At 36.3% G+C, this 27,330-nt stretch overlaps 1 protein-coding gene across 2 annotated transcripts in view; it reads left to right on the top strand.

Annotated features, from left to right (window-relative positions):
* The window catches only part of Tlcd4 (TLC domain containing 4), a 90,497-nt gene that overhangs the window by 57,153 nt on the left and 6,014 nt on the right, over nucleotides 1-27,330 (top strand). The window contains exon 10 of one of the 2 annotated variants that reach the window (XM_015500867.2): nucleotides 2,015-2,198. The exons of the other annotated variant lie outside the window; for it this stretch is intronic. The gene's annotated coding sequence lies outside the window, so the exon portion shown is untranslated. Of the gene's footprint in view, nucleotides 1-2,014; nucleotides 2,199-27,330 lie in introns of those variants that run through there. 2 annotated transcript variants of the gene reach the window in all.

The raw sequence follows: 27,330 nt of genomic DNA, 5'->3' as shown, positions 1-27,330 counted from the left end.
TTTTTTTTTTTTTTTTTTTTGCACTGATAATGTTTACACTTACTGAGCATCAGTTTTGATACCAGGCCCTTCATGCAGACCAAAACAATGAGAAATGTTTCTAAATCTCAAATATTTATAAATATGATACCTCTGGCTGAAAAGTTGTTAAACATCATTTGTACATTTTGTCCTTTATATTTTTATGTAATGCTTTCTGCAATTAAATGTGCCTCAGTTATTTGCTACTTGGCTAACAAAACCTAAAAATACAGCTGTAAATAAAGCATGCTGTATGTTTTTTTCTTGCTTGATTTGTTTCTGGTCTGATTATGTCTACTTTTTACTTAAGGAACTTTCATGTGGATAATACTCATAACCAGGGTAAGTTATGAGTTTTCTTTGGGTAATTATTAGAATTTGTAATAGTGACATTTAAATAGACTTTATTTGAAAAAGCTACTTGAAAACTGCAGTACATGCAATACCTATAGTGACATATATACAATTTTTTCCTGAAAATATATAATATACAATATTGTCAAAGATTTTTGGAAGTTTCTCAAAATACATTTAACATTTTGTGAATTACATACTTTTTAATTTATTTCCATAAAGTTGAACTTTTATTTATAGAATATAAGACTAGATAATTTATAAATCAGTGTTACTAAGAACTAAAATATGATATAGTATTCTTTATTTTGGTTTCTGGTTGTGCTTTGCCTGAATGAAGGGATAATATGTCTTTCAATATTTTCATTAAAATTTTGAAATGTTTATATACTTTGTATGTGTACCATTTTAAATTATATTTGCAAGTTCTAAGCAATAATACGCATGCTATACAGGGTCAGCCTACTTTGTCATGACTATTTAATACTAATTTTAAGAATGATGGAAGTCACATTATATAAACTACATCCCCATGAACACCTTTGGATTTTCTTGTGCTGGAACACTACTATAATGTAGTGCAAAGCTTTGTATTTTGTGAACAAAAATAAAATCAATTATTTAGTGCAAAAGTTTGTCTGCAAGGTGTACACTTCAATAGTAATGAATGAATTTGGTGAGATTATGTTCCTCAAATTAGTCTCGTCTGAGTCCTAAAGGTAAGTTTTTATTTCTCAAGGTGTTTGAAGAGCTCATTAACCTTCCCTCCATCTCTCCCCTCTGGGATCCCAGCTTATGGCAAATCAAAAAGAGTTGCAAACATTTTAGTCATGCTTGCTAATGGAAGGAATGGTGCTATCTAATCAATAAGCCCTTTTAGATTAAGTAAAACTTTGGCAGTTAGGTTTTTAATCTCCTTCCCTTTGTCCCTTAGGCCTCTCATGTGGTCTAGTGATCTTTGCCAAATGTCTTGGCTATAATCCCTACCTTCTCAAATGGCCTGTGCCATTCCTCTTGCATCTTGGTCTGAGAATACCTAGTAGGTCAGGAAGGTGAGCACTAAAAGAATAGAATACTGAAGTGGTTTTTGCCCTCTGGAGAGTATCATGAGTCATGTTCAAAACATACCTAAAATGTTGTGTCAAGACTGGCAAGGGAACAGCTGAATTTCAGAATGAAAATAGCAATCACAGCTGTTGGTGGAGAATAGGCCACAGGTGAAAGGACAAGGATTTAGAATTGCTTGAAGCAAGTGGACACCTCAGGTTGTCTCATACTAATTCACCCCTTTATTCTTGTATCCTCTAGTCTTTACCAAAGTCTACTTTTTGCTTCTTCCTCCTTTTCCTCCCTGCTTCTCCCTTTAATGATCCTTCAACATGCACAAATTAAGTGATTTGATAAATTGGTAACTTTTCCCATGCTAGTAACTGATAATCCAACACATGTTCCTGGATGCTCCCCAAAACAGGACTCTTCATCTAAGGACCGTGTACACTACTTTGCCTGAATGGCTGTGCCTATCATCACTTGTGGCACAATGATCCTTGGTCTCCCTACCATTGCCAAATAGCCCTTTCCTCTCCCTCCTCCCTCCAGCTAAATTCCATGACTGCATCTAATCTTGTCATTTTACCAGATCACCAGCATGAATTGCCTGAGCAAGGGAGAAAAGGAAGGTAACAGCGATGAGGGGCTGCCTTTCTATCAAGGATCAAGGTCAAAGATCAGTGGAAATTTGCAAAGAAAAAAGGAAGGAGGAAAGGACTTAAGAAAACAGGAAAAATAAGAAAACTCCATGTATGTACACATTGCATTCTGGTTGACAGGAACTTCTCAAATAAAATTCTTATACATAGTATCTGTGTTTAAGAAGTTTTATGACTTTATATTAAAGTGCAACATGTATGAATATGTATGTATTATATATGCTCCATGTGTATGTATCTCTGTGTGTATCTAGATACACATTCAACTACTGGTCTCATGATGTGGCCTGCAGTTTCAAAGTCACTTTTGTTTGAGAAAGTGCATATTTTTTTCAATGTTTGATGCACTTCCAATGACCAGATGCCTCCATGCAGAGGAAGGAATGAGGAGGAAGCACAGTGAAGCCATAGTCCCAGTGGTTTACTGAGATTCCAGAGAAGTATAAGTCCTGATCTGTAGTAGCTCCCAAAACCCCAACAACACCCAGTCATTAGGTTTTCTAGACAGGACTGTGTGTCAGATCATGACAGATTTTACAAGATGAAAGGAGCCGTTTTTGAAGTTGGTTTGGACAGAGAGGATGTATGAATCGGTGAGGCACTGGAAGAAAGAAAGGGCTTTGTTTGGATTGTAAATTGGAAAAGAACAATTTGGAAAGAGTGAGATGCTTAAAAACTTATGGTCACTATGAAGATATTATCTTAATTATTGAGTTAGTTTTGCTATCTATAAAATACTGTTTGAAATATCTCTGACATTGCTTCCTACTCTATCCATCCTATCAGCAAGAGCATTAATTTGAAACAGGTTATTAGGAAAGAATATGTGTACCTTTGAAGGTTCATTAGTAATGTGATTTGAATGACATTCAAGGGATATTCTCAGTGCCAGTTTAGATAAATGAAAGTATAGACATAGGTTAAGTGATGGAGAAACTGGATAAAGAACACTGCCAAGAGGTTAAAGCCTGATGGTTAACCCCAGACAAGGAAGATAAATAAAAGGGCTGGTTCTGATAAATATTGCAGAGAGCCAAACAGATTTAGAAAAATTGAACATAACTCAAGGATAAGGCTTTTGAACTGAGAGGAGACAGACACCACTGGGCAGTGATGTCAGAACAAGGCAAGCCACAGACTCAATGGAAGTTTGGTCAGCAGGCTGATGGCAGCTGTCATGGGACTCTAAGAGAGAAGTCGGGGGATGAGGCATTTGGGCATGAATAAGGAAAGAAAGTACAGGAGTTGGAAGAACAGAGTGGAGCCTGTGATAGACTTAACATAATGGCAAGGCTGTGCAGAATTCAACCTGTGAGAAAGAAAACACTCTTAAAGTGCCACCCTGTGGCACTCGTGGTTTTGATTCCTTTTCTGATTCCTAACTTGCTGCTACCTTATCCTCTGGTGCATTCCAGGTTCCTGAGAGGCCACGGACTCATGGTTTCCTTGCAACCCTCTCAGTTTCCTTTTTTCTGACCCATAACTCATGGCTCCCAGTGTCAGTTCAGCTCATCAAGTCAAAGAGTTGATGAAAAGTCTAGAAAGATGGTCAGAGGTCAAATAATAAGGTTTTCTATGATTTTTTTTCCTATGTTTTTTGTTCACAGTTTCAGCTGTGGGTCTAGGAGCTAGGGGCTGCTGAGAGTCTAAGAGACTCCATCTTGCTGTGGAACTGGTTCCTTAGGTGAGGCAGTTTGGGGTTGGTGAAAGAAGGGGCAAAAGTCTAAATGTGGAGGAGAAGCAGCTGTGTGTTCTAAACATGGGTGGAGGCTGCAGCGACTCTGTTAGGTTTTCATTTGTGAAATTGTCAAGAGGTGAAATGGAGAGGCACTTTGAAAGTGTACCCTCATGGAGTACCACACAGTCTCTAATTGGTCTCTCTGACTCTGTCCTCTCCCCCATCCATCACAGTGCTACTGGCCATGTCATTTATCCTTAATTTTTGTCACAGCCCTGCTCAGAACTTCCAGTACTCCATTCAAATGTAAATTCCTTAAACCAAACTTGAGGTTCTCCACTATATCACCCTATATTACCTACTCAACCTCATTGTCCACCTGAAAGTTCTACGAGGTGGGCGCCACTGTCTGCCACATGCTCCTCCAGCCGTAGGCATGTGTACTGGCTGCACCTCTAGTATGTAGTCCCTTCCCCACTCATGAATGTGTGTCCTACTCACTCTCAATACTATGTATTAATAAAATTGGTTCTTTCCCCTCTAAAAATAAAAACAAGTAAATGTCCAGGTAGAAGGGAGAGGAAAAAACTCATTATTTTATCATTAGTCAAATGTTTGCTAGATTGTCAAGTGAGTTTCTGTAACAACCAGGATAAATAAACTCACTCTTGATTGACAGTTGATCTCCTAACACTTCCTGTCCTGAACAACCTTTTCTGGCCACAGTAAAGCTGCTCTGTGTACTTTCAGCCTTGAGGTCAAAGAAATGAGTTCACTGCCCCAATGACTGTGACAAGTAGTGGAAGCAGGGCACTATTGGGGCTGGAGCACAGACTTTGATAGTTGGAATAACATGGTGAGAAGGCTTTTCATCTGGGAGATTAGAGACTGGGACCCCAACTCCGGCTCTACTACCCACTGGCATTCATTTTAGAAAAGCACTTTCACCTTGCTGGTGTTTTTTTCTTCTTCTTCTTCTTCTTCCTCTTCTTCTTCTTCTTCTTCTTCTTCTTTCTTCTTTCTTCTTCTTCTTCTTTTTTTTTTCCCAATTGTAAAGTGAGAAGTTGAACTGGGTGAGTTGAAGACCCCTTTTCTTTCAAATTCCATCATTCAATGTTATGGTAATTAGAAGCAGGTTTAAGATATAGCCCAGTGTGTGGCAGGTTTTAATTCCTATCAGATAGCAATTCCAGAATACTGTTTTCAGTTGTGTGAATTTTTGGAAGCAGCCTAAATTCTAATTTTGATGGTGACTGTATGCCCTTCAGTGAGTCCACTTGTTTATGATTCCATCTCCCTTACTTGTAAGAGGAGATGGTATCACTTGCAATCAATGAAACTAGCCAAAAAGGCTGAATATAATATTTGCTAAGTGCTTTTCAGCATTCTTAGGGGAAAGAGATAAAGTTTTAATGATGTACTTTCCCACTGCACTTGTGGCCAAGTTGATTTTTAAAATATTTTTCCAAGTGTTAACTTATGGAAGATGTATACATCTTGATGATGGTATCCAAACATAGAACTCATTTTGTTTCCCCACACAAAATATGATGATCAGAATGGAAAATAGATAAATAATAAAAAGGTAATAAGTTATTTATTCCTCTCTCACAAAAATAAAAACATCTGAATCCTCCATTATCTTGAGAAGTCAGTCCATCACATATTGATCAGTTACCTTGGTTGACTCAGTATTGGGTAATCAAGACCCCATAAGATTTCTTTATTCTTAGTGAACCTACCCATAGACTGCTGGGAACTTTCTGGAGAGTCAAACAAGGATGAATTGGGATGAGGGAATTATTATCATAACAATGTTTGCTGTCTGTGATTTCGTTGGGTGGTACACTTTACTTCCTGAAATTTTATAAAATTTAGCAGGCCAATCTACTATAGAGGATTCATTCCAGGTTTTATAATCTATGGAGGGACTTTTATAAGGTAATATATCATGATGGAAAGTAATGGAAGAAATGAATCTGGGGAAAAGTATGGATAATCCCTTAGCATAACAATGAGCTAAAGCAAATAATAACAGGGATTTATATATTAAAGAAGAAAGTGAGGAAGTTGCTGTGCCAATATTTTAATTTTTTAAAAACTACATTACAAAATGAAAAATTTTATGTTTGAACTTTTGTTTTTAAAGGGATCTAATTTGTTTATATAAAAAGTGAAACCAGAAGAAATCTGTACTCCATTGTCGATCCCTTTCATGATTTTCTAACCATTAGCTTCAACTCTTAAATCTCTTTACCCTGGACCAAACCAAATGATTGCATTTTCTGTGCTTAACCTAGATGGTAGAAACCTGCTGGAAAATCGTTCACTATAGTGTGCTGGATCTGTTACAAGTTCCAGATCTCAGTCATTTCCTTAAATAACACCAATCCTCTATGCAAGGCAAATTCTAGCAAATAGAGACAGGCAGTAAACAAGAATTGGTGGCATAAAAAGTGGGGGATTTAAATAGTGAATAAAACTGTCAGGGTCCTTGTCTATAGGACACTAGGAGTCGGAAGGGAATAAAATTCAATCCATCCCATTAAAAAATTGAAATCCTCTCCCTAAGGTAGTGGTATTAGGAAGTGAGACTTTTGGAGGTGATTATTTATGAGGCTGGAGCCCTCATGAATGGGGTTAGTTCTCTTATGAAAGAGACCTCAGAGAGATCCATTGTTCCTTCCACCATGTGAGGAAGCTAGACTCTATGACATACTGAATCTGCTGATGCCTTGGTCTTGGACTTTGCAGCCCCATAACGATGAGAAAATTAAATTCTCTTGTGCAAAATCCCTCAGTTTATGGTGTTTTATTATAGCAAGCCCTAATGAGATAAAATAGAGATAAGGAACAGGGGAAAGCATAGAATATGTCAAATGATCCTGTAAGATGTGTTTTTATCTTTGATTTCCACATCTGGCACAGTATTTCACTTTCAGTAAGTCTCTCAATCAAAAACTTTTTTATTTAGTATGTTTTATGTTCTGGCTGTATTTTAGGATATACAGATAGGTCAATGAAGGAGGCAGACAAGGAAGGTGCTGCTGTTTTAGAATTTACATTCTAGCAAATAGAGACAGGCAGTAAATAAGAATTGGTGGCACCAAAGAAGAGAGTGGAGATCAGGGGACATTTTAGAAAGGCACTTTGTGGAGATTAGCATTTGCACAAATACCAGAAGGAAGAGGCAAGTGTGGTGAACAACATTCTGTTCAGGGAAAACAGCAAGTGCCAACTCACTGGGGGGTACTTTTGTGTGTCCAACAAGGAAAGCAGAGTGATTGGAATGTGGTTAGTGAGGAGCATGGAAGATGAAAGATTGTACAGATAAACAAGTGTCAGATCATACTGGGCTGCTAGGCCCACCTGAGGTGTTTGGCTTCTCATCATGCTCAGAATGAGCATTTGGGTTTTAAGTAGTCCAGGTAAGAAATAATGTGGGCTTATAGCTAGGCTTTCAAACACTCCCCCCACCCCCCACAAATCACAAGAAGAAACATATTTTATGTGGTGACTCAGTACACAAACAAAAAATTTGTGAGACACTCTTACATGAGGGATGCGCTTTGAGATTTTCTATTCTCTTTTACCGTAAAAGACGAAATTCTGGTTGTCATCCGTTAAACTGATCTCCCAATTCATCAGTGGGTTGCAATTCATTCTTTTGTAAAATGTTGGGTCAGACTTAAGTGGTGGCAATAGAGATGAAGAGAAATAGATGGTTTCAGAACTTATTTTAGAAGTAGAGTTGACTGCAGTTGATGGACTGCTTTTGAAAGATGTGGGAAGAAGCCAGAAAACTGATGATTTTTCTATGATTTTGGCTTGAACAAAAGGGAAGATGTTGTTTCTATATCCTAAGAAAAGAAAAACCAAGAAAGAAGAATGTTTGGAGGGAGGAGTGAAGGAGGAATTAAAAATATTCTCTAAACACTTAAAAATTCTGATTATGTATGTTCGTATACACACAGGTTTATAAAAATTATTGCTAAATTACAAGCCAACTATTGAAATTTTTATGTAGCCTCTGAAAGTTAAAAATACTTAAAAATAATTTTTTTACTTTCTCCATAAAAATAAAACCTGCATACTAAAATAAAAGAGAAAGAAATATGATCCATGATCTAGCTACATAAAAATTACCAGGCTTACTTAGTTTTTAAATGTTTTCTTAATGTAACTTTTTCTAAAAGTTTTATTTATTTTATTTTTTTAAAATTTTAATACTCGGTCTCACTAAGTTGCTTAGAGCCTTGCTAAGTTGCTGAGGCTGGCCTCAAACTTGCAATCCTCCTGCCTCAGCCTCCTAAATTGCTGGGATTATAGAAAGGTACCACTATGCTCAACTTGCTTGAGGTTTTATAAAAATAACTATATTTAGGGTTGGAATTACATAAGCAGTGTGTTAGTCTGTTCAGACTACTATAAAAAATACCTCATGCTTAGTTTATAAACAACAGAAATATCTCACAGTTCTGCAGATTAGGAAGCCAAAGATCAAGACACTGGCAGGTTCCGTATTTGGTGAAAGCTTCTAGGTTCCACTTTGTAAAAGGTGTCCTCATTGCATCCTCATGAGGCAGAGGTGCCAATGAGCTCCTTTGCACTTATTTTAAGGCTATTTTTCCCCCTCAAATGAGGAATTCCTCCTTTCTTCTCCTAGAGGCCTCATACTTTATGTCATCAGGATTAGGATTTCAATGTATGGATTTTGGAGGGACTCAAACATTAAGGCCATCGTAAGCAGTTTAGGGGTCACCACTGATTGGCATTGGTGAGTTACGATTATTGATGCTTAATGACTAGTTTTATTTTCTTAGTAACAAAATAGGAATCCAATAATGGGGAACTTAATAATTTGGTCCAATGTTTCTCAAACCTTAAAAATTCACACACATCATCACACCATAATTATTCTGGTATTGTTTTCACTCAAAGTGAATATTAATGCTGGATTCTGTGAATATGCTACCTTATGAGGAAAGGATCTTGATTGTCTTTGGATATCCAGGTAGGCTCCATGTAGTCACAAGATCCCTTTTAGACAAAGAGGAGGCAGGAGAGTCAGAGAAGGACGTGTCTTGTCATATGATGGGATTATTGTCTGGAGACTGGGAGACAAGTAGGCTGGAAGAGGAATAAAGTAGATTCTATGCTAAAGCTTTCAGGAGCCCCACTGATGTTGATTTTGACTTTGTCAGAACCATCTGGTCTTCTAATCTCCAGAACCATGGAAGAACAGATTTGGATTGTTTTAAATCAGTAAATTTTGTAATTTGTTACAGCAGCAATAGGTGAGCTAGCAATGTAGAGATTACATTTTTTATGAAAAGAAAGTTAGAATTTAGATATTGTAGGATTTTAGAAAGTTAGATTCCAAAAGTTTATATCTGCTCTAACATAACTTCATTGTTTTAGTTGAAAATAACAAGAAAAAAACTTATCTTCCAAACTTTTCCTTATTCAAACTGATTACTTTTGTTTCATAGCTATATATATATATATATATATATATATCAGAATGATTCATAACAGCCCCAAATTGGAAACAACTGAAATGCCATCAATAATAGAGTGGAAAACCAAACGGTTATATATTCCCCAAATGGAATAGTGAATAAAACAAGAATTTTTTTACTATTACAAGCAATAATATGGTGAGTCACTTGAACTCATCATTTGTTGCTGATAATAAGCCAGATACCAAAGAGTTAATACTATATAAGTACATTCACACCATATTCAGAAATAGGCAAAACTAATCTGCTAGGTTGAACGTGACCTTCCAGGGGGATGTGGGGCTGGATAATGACTGAGAAGAACAAAGTGGGTTTATAGGGTTCTAGCAATGTTCTGTTTATCGGGCTCTATGCTAGGTATACAAGTGAGCTCACTTAGTGAAATTCATATGATTTGAACAAATTGTCTATGCTAGACATAAATAAAATCCTAACTTAAAGTAAATCTACATGAGTGTGTGTGTGTATATATATATATATTCTTATAGACATGACAGTAGGATGTATTTTGACATATCATACATACATGGAGTATAAATTCCCGTTCTTGTGGTGTACATGGTATGGAGTAACACTGGTCTCCTATTCCCACCCAGTCTCCCTTCCCCATTCATACCTTCCCCCAAGCCCCCCCCCCCCCAACACACACACACACATCCAAATCAGGTGAACCTCCATTCCTCCCTCCCCTACTGCCACATATCAGAGAGAACATTCAGCCTTTGGTTTTGGGTTTGGCTTATTTCACTTGGCTTGATCATCTCCAGTCCATCCATTTGCTGGCAAATTCCATAATTTCATTCTTCATTATGGCTGAATATGTATATGTACTACATTTTCTTTATCTATTCATCTATTGAAGGGCACATAGGTTGGTTCCATAGCTTAGCTATTGTGATATATAGCAGAATATATAAAGAACTTTATATATCCTGATATATGAGCTGCTATGAACATTGATGTGGCCACATCACTGTAGTATACTGATTTTAAGTCCTTTGGGTATATGCTGAGGAGTAGAATAACTGGGCCAAATGGTGGTTCCATTCCAAGTTTTCTGATGAATCCCCATACTGCTTTCCAGAGTGGTTGCACCAATATGCAATTCTACAAACAATGTATGAGTGTACCTTTTCCCCCATATCCTCACCAACATTTATTGTTACTTTTGTATTCTTGATAATTGCAACTGTCACTGGAATGAGATGGAATCTCTGTGTAATTTTAATTTGCATTTCTCTAATTGCTAGTGATGTTGAACATTTTTTCATGTATTTGTTGACCACTCATGTTTCTTCTTCTGCAAAGTATTATATGTTCAGTTTCTTTGCTCATTTATTGATTGGGTTCTTATTCTTCTTATTATTATTACTATTATTTTTGGTGTTAAGTTTTTTGAGTTCTTTATACATCCTGGAGATTAATGTTCTATCTGAGGTGCAGGTGACAAAGATTTTCTCCCATTTTGTAGGCTTTCTCTTCATGTTCTTGATTGTTTCCTTTGCTGTGAAGAAGATTTTTAGTTTGATACCACCCCCATTTATTGATTCTTGATTTTACTTCCTGCACTTTAGAAGTCTTGTTGAGGAATTTGGTTCTTAAGTGGACATGATGGAGATTTGGGCCTAATTTTTCTTCTACAAGATGCAGGGTCGCTGATCTAATGCCTATGTCCTTGATCCACTTTGAGTTGAGTTTTGTGCAGGGTGAGAGATAGGGGACTAATTTTTTTTGTTTGTTTACAAATGGATTTCTAGTTTTCCCAGCACCATTGATTAAAGAGGTTGTCTTTTCTCCAGTGAATATTTGTGGTCCCTTTGTCTAGTATGAGATAATTGTACGTATGTGAGTTTTTCTCTGGGTCTTCTATTCTGTACCATTGGTCTTCATGTCTGTTTTGGGGTCAATACTATGCTGTTTTTGTCACTATAGCTTTGTAGTATAATTTAAGGTCTGGTATTGTGATGCTTCCTGCTTCACTTTTCTCGCTGAGGATTGCTTAGCAATTCTGGGCCTCTTGTTTTTCCAAATGAATTTCATGACCGCTTTTTCTACTTCTGTGAAGAACATCATCAGAACCTTAATAGAAATTGCATTAAATCTGTATAGGGCTTTTGGTAGCATGGCCATTTTGACAATATCAATTCTGTCTATCCAAGAACATGGGAGATCTTTCCATCTTCTAAGTTCTTCTTCAATTTCTTTCCTTAGAGTTCTGTAGTTTTCATTGCAGAGGTCTGTCACCTCTATTGTTAGTTTGAATCCCATACATTTTCTTTTCTTTGAGAATATTGTGAACGGGATAGTTTTCCTAATTTCTCTTTCAGTTGATTCATCACTGATACATTGGAACACAATCGATTTATGGGTGTTGTTTTATATCCTGCTATTTTGATAAACTCATTGAAGTTTTCTGGGTCTTCTAAATATAGAATCATGTCATCGGCAAATAGTATTCTGAGTTCTTCTTTTTCTATTTGTATCCCTTTAATTTCTTCCTTTTGTCTAATTGCTCTGGTTAGAGCTTCCAGGCCTGTGTTGAATAGGAATGGTAAAAGAGGGCATCCCTGTATTATTCCAGTTTTTAGAGGGAATACTTTCAATTTTTCTCCTTTAGAATGTTGGCCTTGGGTTTAGCATACATAAGTTTTACAATGTTGAAGTATATTCCTTACTTTCCCCAGTTTTTCTATTGTTTTGAACATGAATGGATGATGTATTTTTGTCAAATTTTTTTCCGCATTTATTGAGATCATCATGTGATTCTTGTCTTTAAGTCTATTGACGTGATGAATTACATTTATTGATCATATGTTGAACCAACCTTGCATCCCTGGGATGAATACCACTCGATCATGGTACACTATTTTTTTAATATGTTTTTGTATGCAACTTGGCAGTATTAAGAATTTTTGTGACTATATTCATCAGGGATATAGGTCAGAAGTTTTCTTTCCTTGATGAGTCTTTGTCTGGTTTTGATATCAGGGTGATACTAGCTTCATAGAATGAGTTTAGAAAGCTTCCCTGCTTTTCTATTTCATGGAGTAATTTGAGGAAGATTGATGTTAGTTCTTCTTTGAAGGTCTTGTAGAACTCAGCTGAGAGTCTGTCTCCTTCTGGGGTTTTCTTTCTTGGTAGGCTTTTGATGGTGTCTTTAATTTCACTACTTGAAATTGATTTGTTTAAATTTCTATTTCCTCCTGATTCAATTTGGGTAGGTCATATGTCTCTAGAAATTTGTTGTTGTCTTCAAGGTTTCCTATTTTATTAGAGTATAAATTTTCAAAATAGGTTCTAATTATTGTCTTATTTCTATACTGATGTGTATGATCTTGATGGGAATTGCAATAGAAGCTTGACCTAAAGAATCTGCTTTTAGAGGGGAAATAACGAGCAAAATTCCCTCCTGGGCCCTTCCCAGATCCATTGCCCCACAAAATTCAACAATCTTCCCTGTCTTGACAATATTAGATATAAAATTTTGCCCTAAAAGAGATTTGAAATACTTGCCTTATGTTTTACTTATTCACCTCTCTCCCGGCAAGACTGATTATTTTCATACCTGTGTTTAAAAATATTCTTTAATTGTTAATAAATAATCTAAGCTGGAAAGAAAGTCTTTAATAAGTTAAAGATCAATAACAATACCCTAATTATGCTTTTATGGAAGAATCTTGCTTTCTGGTGCATTTGGAATTGTATCTGCTAGGGGCACTCTTTGTTTTGAGCAGGCTGCCAGTGGAAAGCCAAGCCCAAAGCTGACTAACAAGCTTTTGATACTAACATTGTGGTGGGATAATCTGTACAAGGCTGGTAAATTCCTTTATAGAATGTTGAACAATTCATACATTAAACCGTCTTTAGATCAAGTGATTTCAATAAATGTTTAAGTAATAAGCATCCTATGGTTTCAAAAAATAAAATTTCCTATAACAAATATGTTATAAAATATATAGTCCTCACATAATTTTTGACTTCCTGCAAATGAAAAAAATGTCTGCAGCTAATAATTAAATTTCTTAGGGACATTTCCTGCCCTTCAGCAAACATTAAAGATAACGTCAATTAAAACCTAAATAAGTTCCAGGCTAGTGCTGTTTGTTTATTTTCTTTTCGAGGTCACTAGAGTGTAAGTACTTCCAACATTCTCTTATCTTTGCTAAGAAGGATAAGAACCAACACAGTACTTAGAATTCTTAAAGTATTTGTAGCAACAAGATTATTTTTGCATGAGGTTCATTGTCAAATATCATTATGACCTCTAGAGTTATTTTAGGTTTACTTAAGGATGAAAAACATTTAGAGTGTGAATATCATTTTATTTCACAATTTTAAGGAGTCCAAATTATAAAGTTAAATACTGATTTATTACAGTTTATTTTTTAAAATTTTGGTAGTAGTGATTGAACCCAGTGACACTTAACCACTGAACAACATCCCAGCCCTTTTTATTTTTTATTTAGAGACAAGGTGTTACTGAGTTACTTAGGGCCTTGCTAATTTGCTGAAAATGGCTTTGAACTCACAATCCTCCTGCCTCAGCTTTCTAAGCTGCTGGAATTATAGGTGTGTGCCACCAGTTTGATTTTTGACGACTCATTTCTTATGAAAACAAAATGAATAAAAATTAGTTATTAAATCTGGTAGATAATATTAACATAATAACAGTATACTTTCAAAACCTAAATCAAAGGAAAATAATATAGTAATGCTGAAGTGCTTTATAGTAAAGAGAAATATTTATGTCATTATTTTTAAGTAATTAAGTGTATCAGTCCATTTTCCATTACTATAATGAAATACCTGAGGCTTCATACTTTATAAAGAAAAGAGGTTTACATTTGCTTATAGTTATAAGGGCTCAAGTGATGAACTTCAAGTGATGAGTCCCAAGTGGAATAGGGCATCAAATGGCAAGAGATAGGGAATGTATATGTGTGTTGGTTTCTTTCCTTCTTATAAAACCATTAGGATTAATCATGGGGTTCCACCCTAAAGACCTTATCTGATCCTAATCACCTTTTAAAGGTCCCATCTCTAAACACCATAGTCAGATTAAGTTTCTACACTCTTAATGCTTCACAATAGGGATGAAATTTTAACATGAATGACATAGATGAATGTATAAACTGTATTACTGCTACAGATTGGGCATTATTGTCACCACTACTTTTAATTCATACTTATGTTTAGTATTTTCCCCCCAATAGCCATGGAGAAATGGTTGAATCTAGAGGAAATTCTTCCAGCCTATGCAAAACCAATATACTCACCTCTCCACTTGCATGAATTCTTAGGTCCCTGTGTTGACATCTCTTTCTCTCCTGGTGCATTCCACTTTTGGAATCCTTGGTCTATTCTTGCAGACTTGGATGAGGACTCCTTGTTTGAACCCTTCTTAACTTTGAATCATTATGGTTGGAGATTGGGGCTGTGATATCTTCTCTCCAAGAAGGCTGTGAATTCCTTATAGGATCCAAGTTGCTTCCTCCCAAATGAGTATCTTTACACACCAAGGGGAGAAACAAATATTGCTAGAACAAAACAAACAACAAAATGAAATAAAACAAAGCAAAAATAGGCCCTTCTTTCCACAATGAAGGGGACCTACTCACTCTAAATTGGCATACCTAAGGTACTACCCAAAGAATCCTTCCGGTAACCAGTAAGCTTCAGTTCCTCAGTTTAAAAAAGGCAAAATTAAAAAATGGTGGTGAGTAGGCATCTTGACATATTAGCAAAAGAGAAGGAAATTAAGAAGAGAACCAGGTAGACTATAGTCAGGAAACTGGGAATTTAAGAGATGTGATCTGTTAATACCTTCAGTCTTCATCAGGTTGAGATTAAGACTGAGAAGAATCCTCTGCCTTTGGGCTTGGAGTCATTGTTGAGTAGACACACGACTGCAGTGGTTTGAAGAATGTATGAGAGATGAAGTAGAGACTGTATTTGCAAGAGCTTTGGCTGTGAAAGGAAAGGACAGTGAGAGGGGCTACAGGAGGGTGGTGGTGATGTTGGAGTTTTGGATCCTTCAAATAAGAAAGAGTGACTTCCGTGGGCTTGCAAGCTTCACTTGCATCATCTACTTCTTTAGAAATTTTAAGTTAACTGAGCAATAGGCATAGCCTGATCCACTATTAAAATGCCTTAAAGATAAAAATTATATTTTAAATAAACTTTATTTTTGAGAAGGAGAAATTTAGACTTGTGAAAGAGTTGCAAAGATAATACAGAGATTTCCAGTATACCTTTGCACCCAATTTTCCCTCCTATGAACATCTTACATTAATCTAATATAGTTGTTATGGTTAGCGAACAAACAAATTAGACAAACTGTTCATACATTATTGTTAACCAAAGTCTACACTACATTCAGGCTTACTTAGTTTTTATCTGATATTCTTTCTGGACCTCATCCAGGATACATAATATTTAGTCATGATCAATAATAATAATAATCAGGCAGCTGTTAGGCTGAGATAGATAGCTCCAACCTTCTAGGTTCCTCTCTAAGCAAATCCCCAAATCCAACTCAAAGTAACTTTACCAACTGGAAACTGCCAATTAATCATTAGCTAGAAACTCTGAGACTACGCCTTTAGCCAATCAAATATTTCCTTTGTCTCATTTTTTGTGAATATCTTATATAAATTTTCACTGGGTGTCTCATCCATGGAGTCCAAACTGGTTGTAGGTTAGTGCCACCCAATTCATAAGTCATTGACTTTAAAATGATAATGTTTCTAAGTTTATTTTTAAATAGCCTGTTCTTGACTGTGATCATTTCTCGGTCTGCTTATTTTTGATGACCTTGGTAATTTTGATGACTACTGATCAGATATTTTGTAGAATGTCTCTCAACTGGGATTTTTCTGATGCTTTACCTCAGGGTTATGGGGTTTGGGGAAAAAGACCACAGAAGAGAGGTGTAATTTAATCCACATCAGATCAAGTTTATATTGCCAATTATCATTACTGATGTTGACCTTGACCACATGGCTGAAGTAGGGTCTGTCAGGTTTCTCCTTTGTGAAATTACTCTTGCTGCCAAACCCATGCCCTTTCCATACAGGACTGTTTGAATGGAAGTCATTACACTGGCCCATACTCTAGGAAAGAGGTGGTGTGCTCCATCTCCCTGAGGGTGGAATATTTACATAAATTGTTGGAATTCTTCTGCGTGATTTTTGTCTCTTTTCCTCAGGATATGTGAGTTTTTTAATCCTTAAAAAACCTCTCAATGACTTCATGCCTTGCTCACTAAGATTAAATTTGTAGGATGAATTTCATCCAGGAAGTTTGCTATTTGATTCATACTTTTCAAAACAGATTAACATGCTGACAGTAGCAGAAGCTGAGAGTAGTGATGAAGTCTCACAAAAATAATATTGAAAGTGTCTTGTTCACATATTTTCCTCATCATTAACATTTCCATAGGCCAAGTAAAAAGTCATTTAATGGAAACTACTTGTAACAGTGATTTGAATAACTTGACGCTGAAGTCCTGGGTCAACATTTTTATTTGTCACTTTTCATTTCATGATTTCTGCATAGGTAGCATGGTGTAAAAATCAAAGTTAGAGAGTTTTCTTTTCCTTATAATTGCTCAATGGGAATGGAAGAGAAGCCACAGAATTAGAAAAACTGGTTGTGTTGGTCAGCCATAATCCTTCTGGGTTTTCCCATTTACTAGTCGTGGGATTGAGGGCAAATTAATTAGCCTCTGTAAACCTCACATTTCTCATCCATGAGAATAAACAATAAGAATAAAAATATTAATGTCTACATAACAATTTATTTTAAGGATTAAATGAGATAATATGCTTTCAAATGCGTTTGTAAACTGTCAAGTTGTACCAGTTTCTCAAGCTGTTAATTCCTAGGCTGACACTCAGCAGGGTGCACTGTGGCACCCTGTGGAGTTTTTGACTAAAGCTCAGTAGGTGGTTTAGGGCCCAAGTTCCTTTAGCTGCTGTGTGTGTGTGTGTGTGTGTGTGTGCGTGTGTGTGCAGTACTAGGGATTGAACATGCTAGGGAACTCATGCCCCTGAATAATTTTGGGGGCATAATTAAGTTAGGCCTGAGTATAAAGCTCTACCACTGAGTTACATCCCCAGCCCTTTTTATTTTCTGTTTTGAGAAAAGTTCTCACTAAGTTGCTGGGGTTGCCCTCAAACTTGCAATCCCCCTGCCTCAACCTCCGTCACTGGATTACAGGTGTGCACCACTGCACCTAGAAACTGTTAAAAATTTTTATATCCCTTTTGATAGCTACTGGCAAGCCACACTTCCTGGCCAGCTCCTTCCTGGCTCTTTCAGACATCTGTCTACTAATAGGTAACAGATGGACCTGAATGATGGGAACATGAGGTTAAAGGGATAGTTATATAACTGGACCCACTGTGCTGACCTCCACATACTTTTTTTAAAAAGCAACTTACCTGCAGCACTGCCTGGCTTAAGTCAATAAGTTATGTTACATTTCTCAGTGAACAACCTGTTCTCTGCAGGAGAAATGCAGTCCTTAAAGGCTCCTCCTTACTAATAAGACCACAAATAATCCTGAAAGGAGGGGGTTACTTTTGTGACCTTTACACAGACAAGATTCCAGAATTCAGAGAGATATGATAATTAGGAGGAAAAGCCCCCTAACAATAAAATCTGTAAGAAAAACTTTCCATTAGAATGGGTCAGCATGGGCCAAAGTGACCCAGAGTTGCCTTGGGTATTTGCCATGAGCCATCAGGGACTTGGAAGTCCGATGAAATCCTGTTGTCAGTCAAAAGTCAAGAGGTGGATCTGGGCAGGACTGTCTGGAAACCTCCCTGGGATTCCCAATAAAATTGGAGGACAGGAGGATATCCCATCCTTCTCCTCTATGTGAGGACCCATTTTCTCCCTTGAGAGTATCCCCTTTTTTCCTTTTTTCTATCCTTTCTAATAAACTTATGCCTGCTGCTCTAAATAACATGGGTTATATAAATATAAATAACTGAGGGTGCTTTGGCTCTGCAGTGGGTTGTCTCCATCAATGTACTGATGGAATAAGTATAGTATCTAGGTTCATCACATATGAATGATTAAAGTACCCTGGTGTGAAGATATAAGGTAGGGAGCTAGGGATGTACCAGGATAGACTTTGTAAGGCAAACTTTCCTCTTACAGGGGTCATATTGGCTCTCTGAGGCAGCAAGGAGAGCCCTTCAGGGTACCGCAGATTGACATGTAGACCTGAATTCATTCTGTTGTTCAGTGGACACCCACCTGCTAGTGAATACATTTAAGGTGGTGGACACAGTTATTATACAGATAATTTTTTTTCCTGTTCCTTGCTTTCCCTTTGTTAAAATATTACACAAAGTAATGAGCCCATGAGAGAAGTCATGATCCTGAATAATTTCTTGAATATTAGTAAGTTAGGCATCAGTACAAAGTTATCAAAACTTCTAAACCATTATGTAGTACTTGAGCTTGAAAATGACTGTTCTACAACCTAAATGCCTTTCAGTAGATGAATGGATTAAAAATGTGGCATATATACACAATGGAATATTACTGAGCAATAAAAGAGAATAAAATCATGGCATTTGCAGGTAAATGGATGCAGTTGGAGAAGATAATGCTAAGTGAAATTAGCCAATCCCCTAAAACAAATGGTGAATGTTTTCTCTGATATAAGATGACTGACTCATAGTGGGGTAGTGAGAGGGAGAATGGGAAGAATAGAGGAACTCTAGATAGGGCAGAGGGGTGGGAGGGGAAGGGAGGGGGCAGGGGGTTAGCAATGATGGTGGAATGTGATGAACATCATTATCCAAAGTACATGTATGAAGACATGAACTGGTGTGAACATACTTTATGTACAGTGATATGAAAAATTGTGTTCTATATGTGTAATAAGAATTGTAATGCATTCTGCTGTCATGTATTTTAAAAATAAAAGCAATTAGAAAAAAGAAAATGACTGTTCTAGGGGATTAGATAACACCATCAAAAAATAATTAAGTAGTTTCTTCACAAATACATTATAACTTGAAGGGAGTTTACTAAATCAATTCCATTTTGTTAAAAAAATATTTCATATTTGGGAAGATACAGTAAGATAATAATTTTTCAATTACAGTTCATGTTTTGTTTTTCCAACATTTTGGCTAATTTAGTTTCGATTTATAAGAATTATATCAATTGAAATTGAGAACTCACATATTTTTTATAATTTCAAATCACTTACTAATGTGATTTTTTTACATCATTGTTTTTGAGGAAAAAGAAGTCATTTATTTTATTTTGGTATTACAAATTAAAATCAATAGTCCCTAAGGAAAACCAAGAGCATTTCAGCCTCCTTCTCATTGTTTAGCTTTGAGGGTCTGATTTCAACTGCAAGGAAACTCAACATGCCATTTCAAAACTTCTTGGTGATTTTTCCTTTCCCCAGTTATTAGTCTTGTAAAATGAAAACTATTATGAGATAGTTACTGCACATAGATTAGCACTTTGATATTTTATTTTATGTACAGGTATTTTATAGCTTTAAAAATTCTTACCACTGATCAAAACTTTCTCATCTACATTTATTTTTGTTAAGCATATGACTTGATAGCATTGGATTTAAATTCTAATAAGAAAAAAAAAACATTTATCAAAGAAACTGGGGATGGAAAGGACAGTGAAATCCATTGGATTTACTTGCATATAGTAATTTATGCAATGTCTGGATGACTTTAATCTGTGCCAAGAATAAGAGCCAAGAATTTTAAAACCAGAAAGGTTCTTAGAAATTATCTTGTAATTTGCATCTTTTTATGATGAGGGAGACTGAATTCCATGAAAATTAAGTAACCTGGATTCAAACAGAACTGCTCTGAGAAAAACAGAATGGCTTACGACTTTGTGTTCTTCATTGTTTCTTACCCAGTGCCGATTAAGTGACAGCTTAGTCCCTACAAGAATCAGATATGTCCAGGGCCACTGATGATAACTGAAACAACTGGCTTCATTCATTGAACAGCATAAGGAATTGAGCTACCAAATCTGGCTGTTAAAAGTAATATTTTATTGATGGTAGTAAAATATATAAATATATGAAGTCTGCAAATTATTATAATAGTATACTTTCAACTGTGATAAAATCATCCCAAATAGAACTCACTAAGGCACAAAGAGAGGATGCTTTGATGTGAAGGGTCTAAGGTACCTCACTTAATTGAAGGATGCACTGTATCACCAAACTGAGAATAAAGTCAGCTTCAAGAATACCCTGAACAGGAACTGCTGCTGCCGGGACTCTCATTTTCATCTCTCTCTGCACCTTCTTGAAGCTTTCATTTTGAACTATGGAAGATGTTGAGGAGGGGGCAGGGGAGGAAGTAACTGTACAAAAATCAAGAGCTTGGAGGCTGAGGCAGGAAGATTCCAAGTTTGAGGCCAGCCTGGACAACTTAGTGAGACTGTCTCAAAATAAAAACTAAAAAACACCCAAGTGGTCGTAGGTTCTGTGTTCTGTGAATCAAATGTATGATATGTCAAGATCATTGTATTGTCATGAGCAACTAATAAAACAATAACACTCAAGTGTTGAGGATATATCTCAGTGGTAGAGCACTGTCTAGTATGCATAAGATCCTTGGTTGGATTCCTAATATCACTTAAAAAAATATCAAGGGCTTTAGGGGTCAATTCAGTTTTGCAAATTATATTAGTCTGTTGACAGCAACACAATACCACAGACTGGGTGCATTATAAAGAAAAGAGACTCTCTTCAGTTCAAGAGATCCAAGGTTGAGGGGCTGCATCTGGTGAAGGCATTTTTGCTGGCATGTCTGAGGCAGTGCAGGGCATCATGTGGTGAGAGACAGGGAGCATGCACATATGAGCAGCTCATCTGGCCTCTCTCCCTCTGTTAAAAGCCACCAAGATTCAATTGTGTATGTGTGGGGTCTACCCTATGATCTTATCTAGTGCTAATCACCTCTCAAAGGCCCCACCTCTAAATACCTTAATAGTTGGATTAAGTTTTACCCCTCTTAATACTTCACAGTGGGGATTAAATTTCAACACAGGAAGCCTTGGGGGAACAGACACACTGAAACCATATCCAAACCATAGCACAAATTTACCTTTGACGTGTTACTTAATTGCTCTAAAGCAATAAAAATCAGTCAATAGGTCTTAGTCTGTTATTTGCTGCTGTAACAAAATTCCAGTCTTTGTAATTTATAAAGAAAAGAGATTTACTTTTCAAAGTTCTGGATGGTGGGAAGTTCAAGAGTGTGACACTGGCATCTGGTGAGGGGGACCTTCATGCTCTATCACATTATGGCAGAGGGCATGGCAGCACAAGAGCAGAAGAATGAGCATGAGAGCAATGTGTGGAAGAGGGATAGAGGAAAGGGTATGAGAGCACATGAGAGGAAGTTGAGAAAGACAAATTCAATTTAATAGCAACCTACTCTCACAATAACTAACCCACTCTTCCATAACTACCTTAGTTCATCATGAGGGTGGTGATTGCATGACCTGATCACCTTTTAAAGGGCCACCTCCTGATACCACTACATTGGCAACTGCATATCAACATTAACCTCAGAGAAAACATTCAAATTATAGCAAAAAATAAGTTTCTCTTGAGTTTTCTTTGAGAGAGTTGTAAGCACTAATATACATAAGGTACTCAGCGTAACAGTTGGCCTATAGTAAAGCTATGTATAAATAGTATTATTATCATATGTTTAAAATATTATTTGATAACATGTCTTTCCTCCCTATTCTTTTAATGTTTCCTTGGATGAAAAGCAAACATACAAAAACAACAACAACAACCAGAAAACAAATATCAGCATTTATAGACTCTAAGATGTCTTCAGTTATGAGATGGACCATTAGTTTAGGTACCACTACAAAAGACAGTTATACTATGGCTCAGTTATCACTTGAACTTTTTATTTTATACATCTTGTAAAAGCTCTTTTAGACTTATTTAGATCTAACATGATCCAGTATCAATATTATGCATACATAGAAAGTAATACATAAGCAAAATGCCTGGTTAAATTATTCATAAAACCTGTTCACCTTCTGTGTCTTTTCAACCACATTTCAACTCAGAGGCATCAATGTGTGTTTTTCCGCATAAATTATCCTTTGTTTCATCAACAGCATGGGTGGAATTAAATTTCTTTTAAAAAGGCTCCACTAATACTTCCAGGCCTTTTTTTTTCTGAATTGCTCACACCCATTCTGCTGTTCTACAAGTTTTGATGCTGGTATTTTCATGATCTGAGCAGCAATCAAGTCATCAAGAAAAATAACCCATTTAATCCGTGTTCAAAACATGTCTTATATTTCATCAGCTACCTGCCTCATGGATAATGCAAGACATCATAAGTGGTGTGAAGCTTCTTGATTTCAGAGATGTGAAAATGTAAAAAATATGTGCATCTAATAATTTATGCACATGTGGTGCTGTACTGCCCATATTACTACAGGTGTCTTCCTTTACTATACATATATGCATACATACATACATACATACATAAAGTCATCTTGAAATTATTTGAAATAGTTTAGTGCATTAAAAATTATTTGAATAATGTCTCTTTAGCCTATATAACATGTGTTATACTGGAATCAATTGCTTTGCTTTTTGTTTTATTTTGAACATCAACAGACAATGATAGGCTGAACTTTCAGACCAAAAACAACTTTCTTCAAGTGAAAGAATGCTTTTCTTTAGTTTTATGGCATCCAACTCACAGAGAATTTGGTGCCATATGAAGAGACTTGAAATCTGATGTTTTTCCTGCAAAGATTTGTTGTTATGCTGTAAAAAGCAAGCAATAGCAAGGCTGAAGTACCAATGGTACAGAATAGAGGACACAGAGACAAACCCTCATAATTACAGTTATCTCATACTAGACAAAGGTGCCAAAAAACATATATTGGAGAAAAGATAGCCTCTTCAACAAATGCTGCTGAGAAAACTGGAAATCCATATGCAGCAAAATGAAATTAAGCCCCTATCTTTTACCATGCACAAAACTCAACTCAAAGTAGATCAAGGACCTAGAAATTAAACCAGAGACCCTGTCCCTGATGGAGTCTTACTAAGGAAGTCAGGGCCTAATCCCACATTCTTAGTAAGACTCCTATAGTATTAGAAATAAAATCAAGAATCAACAAATAGGGTGGATTCAAACTAAAAATCTTCTCAGCAAAAGAAATAATCAGTGAGGTGAACAGAAAGCCTACAGAATAGGAGAAAATTTTTACCGCTCACACATCAGATAGAGCACTAATATCTAGGGTATATAAAGAACTTAAAATCTTAACACCGAAAAAAAAAAAAAAACCCACAAATAACCCAATCAATAAATGGGCCAAGGAACTGAGCAGACACTTCTCAGAAGATGATACACAATCAATCAACAAATATATGAAAAAATGTTCAACATCTCTAGCAATTAGACAAATGCAAATCAAAACTACTCTAAGATTTCATCTGACTCCAGTCAGAAAGGCAGCTATTAAGAATACAATAACAATAAGTGTTGGCGAGGATGTGAGGAAAAAGGCACACTCATACATTGCTGGTGGGACTGCAAATTGGTGCAGCCAATATGGAAAGCAGAATGGAGAATTCTTGGAAATCTGGGAATGGAACCACCATTTGATCAGCTATCTCTCTCCTCAGACTATACCTAAAGGACTTAAAAACAGCATACTCCAGGGACACAGCCACATCAATGTTCATAGCAGCACAATTCACAATAGCTAAATTGTGGAACCAACCTAGATGCCCTTCAGCAGATGAATGGATAAAGAAAATGTGGTAAATATACACAATGGAATATTACTCAGCATTAAAAGAGAATAAAATCATGGCATTTGCAGGTAAATGGATGGAGCTGGAGAAGAGAATGCTAAGTGAAGTTAGCCAAATCCAAAAAAACCAAAAAATGAATGTTTCTCTGATATGCAGATGCTGATCCATAACAGGGATGGGGGTGAGGAGCATGGGAAGAATGGAGGAAATTTAGATAGGACAGAGGGGAGGGAGGGGAAGGGAAGAGGTATGTGGGTAGGAAAGATGGTGGAATGAGGTGGACATCATTACCCTAAGTATATATAAGAAGACATGAATAGTGTGAGACTACTTTGTGAACAACCAGAGACGTGAAAAATTGTGCTCTATATGTGTATTATGAATTGAAATGCATTCTGCTGTCATGTATAGCAAATTAGAGTAAATAAATAAAATTTTAAAAATATAGATCTCAAGGCAAAACAAACAACAACAACAACAACAACAAAAAAAAACAAGCAAGCAGTAACAAGGTTTAAGTGTGTTATTTATTTATTTATTTATTTATTTATTTATTTATTGGTACCAGGATTAAATCCAGGAGCACTTAACCACTGAGCCACATCCCCAGCCCTTTTTTGTATTTTATTTAGAGACAGGGTGTCATTGAGTCGCTTAGGGCCCTGCTAAATTGCTAGGGCTGGTTTAGAATTTGTGATCCTCCTGCCTCAGCTTCCTGAGGGGCTGGGATTACAGGAATGCACCACCACGCCCAGTGCATAAGTGTTTTTAAAGGAATATATTTCCTTTATTTTTCAAGCTGAGGGTATACTCAGCTTCACTTCAGGAAAAAGTAAGAGGATTTTTATAAAAGTTTTATGAGATTACTAACCTGTCTTTTTTTCCCCTAGTTTTTTTAAATACAAGGCATAATATACATAAAATAAAATACACAGTTTTAAAATAAAGTTAAATGGCTTAAATTCATGTAACTGCCACGATCAAGAGATAGAACTTTTCAATGAATTCCTGCCCCTTCCACATAATCTGGTCTTTTAATTTAAGCTGTGATCAATAACATATTGAAATGACAGACCAAAAGAAGGAAAAGAAAAAGAAAGTTCTTAAGTGATCCTGAGTGAAACAATGAAAAATCCAGAGTCTCTTCCCTTCTTAATTTTAATTGCTATGGTTATATCTAGACTATTTTCAAGTAAGATAGTTCTTTTTTTTTAAAAAAATATTTTGTTTTAGTTGTAGTTGGACACAATACTTTTATTTGTTTTTATGTGGTGCTGAGGATCAAACCCAGAGCCCTGAACGTGCTAGGCAAGTGCCCTACTGCTGAGCCACAAAACCCAGCCCCAAGATAGTTATTCTTTAAATGTTTGATATTAACTTGTATAGTAACAAAATATGATATAGTAACACATTTGAAATATTATACATATTTAGCCAGCCTGGTTTATGTACCTTGTGGTCTCTTATTTCATTTTAAGCAAAAATTGTGCATAGATTTATCTACCACATGAATTCCCGACTTAGCCTACCAATGTCAAAACTCTGTACTCTGTATAATCTGTAGTAATTACTGTAACATTTATTTTTTTCCCTTTATACATGGTGTAATCAAGTGAAGTGGCAACTGTGAATAACTATTATTCAAATGTGTAAAGGTGACATGTCCTCCCTTCTCATCTCCTGTATGAAACTGTGAGACTTTGTTAGGATAAATCTAATGTTTCTTTTGCCCATTTTGCTCTAAATGTGAATCAAGTAAAGGCACAGGTAGCAAACTGCTTGTTGAACATTGAAGCATGTCAATATTTCTCAAGGGATAAGGAAATTGGATAGAAATCAGAACCCTGGGCTATTACATATTGTACCTATGCATTCATTCATTCTTTATTCATTATACAAATATTTAATGTTTTTTTATATGCTAGATACTGGGAAAAGAGTTGGAGGTGGGACCAAAGATGACTTAGAAATATTCCCCCATCTCGAAAAAAGGTACACTCATACACTGCTGGTGGGACTGCAAATTGGTGCATCCTATATGGAAAGCAGTATGGAGATTTCTTGGAAATTTGGGAATGGAACAACCATTTAACCCAGCTAACCCTCTCCTCAGTCTATACCCAAAGAACTTAAAAACAGCATACTCAGAGACACAGCCACATCAATGTTTATAGCAGCACAATTCACAATAGCTGAACTGTGGAGCCAACCTAGATGCCCTTCAATAGATGAATGGATAAAAAAATGTGGCATATATACACAATGGAATACTAGTCAGCAATAAAAGAGAATAAACTCATGGCATTTGCAGATAAATGGGTGGAGTTAGAGAAGATAATGCTAAGTGAAGATAACCAATCCTAAAAAAACAAATGCCCAATGTTTTCTTTGATATAAGGAGGCTGATTCATAGTGGGATAGGGAGGGGGAGCATGGGAGGAATAGACAAACTCTATATAGGGTAGAGGGGTTTGAGGGGAAGGGAGGGGGCATGGGGTAATTAATGATGGTGGAATATGATGATCATTATTATCCAAAGTACAGGTATGAAAACACAAATTGGTGTGAATATACTATGTATACAACCAGAGATATGAAAAATTGTACTCTATATATGGAATAAGAATTGTAATGCATTCTGCTGTCATAAATATAAAAAAAATTACAAAAAAAGAAATATTCCCCCATCTCAAAAAAGTCATACTCTACTGGGGTTATAAACATGTAAGCAATTATGGTAGTCTCATGAAGAGTAAATATGATAAGTGATGGGGGAAAAGAGAAGGGGTCCTCAACTCAGACTCATAAGGAGGGATGGGATTCAGACTTGAAGAATGAGTAAGAAGTGAGAAAGTATCTTAAGACAAAGAAGAGAGGTAAGAATAAAGCAGGAGGTAAAATGATCCCATAGCAGGACCCGTGCATGAGTGTGCTTCATCTAGAAATAGGAAGCAATGACGCCATCCATGAAGAAATGCCTCATCAGTGATCCAGAGGGCAGTGAGGATCCCAGGAATATAGCAGACTGAAACAACAATAGACAAAATATCCTAGTTTAATCTTTTATTCATAGTTTTTATATCACAAGGGAGAGAGAGATTGAAAGAGGGAGAGATAGAAGAGAGAGAGAGAGAGAGAGAGAGAGAGAGAGAGAGAGAGAGAGAGAGAGAGAGAGAGAGAGAGATAGACGAGACGAGAGACAGCATGAGGTGGTGTTAC

Source organism: Marmota marmota, unplaced genomic scaffold (assembly GCF_001458135.2).
Source record: "Marmota marmota marmota unplaced genomic scaffold, marMar, whole genome shotgun sequence".
Classification (NCBI taxonomy): domain Eukaryota; kingdom Metazoa; phylum Chordata; class Mammalia; order Rodentia; family Sciuridae; genus Marmota; species Marmota marmota.
The sequence above is the reverse complement of the archived record's forward strand: the minus strand, read 5'-3'. Positions and strand labels throughout refer to the sequence as shown.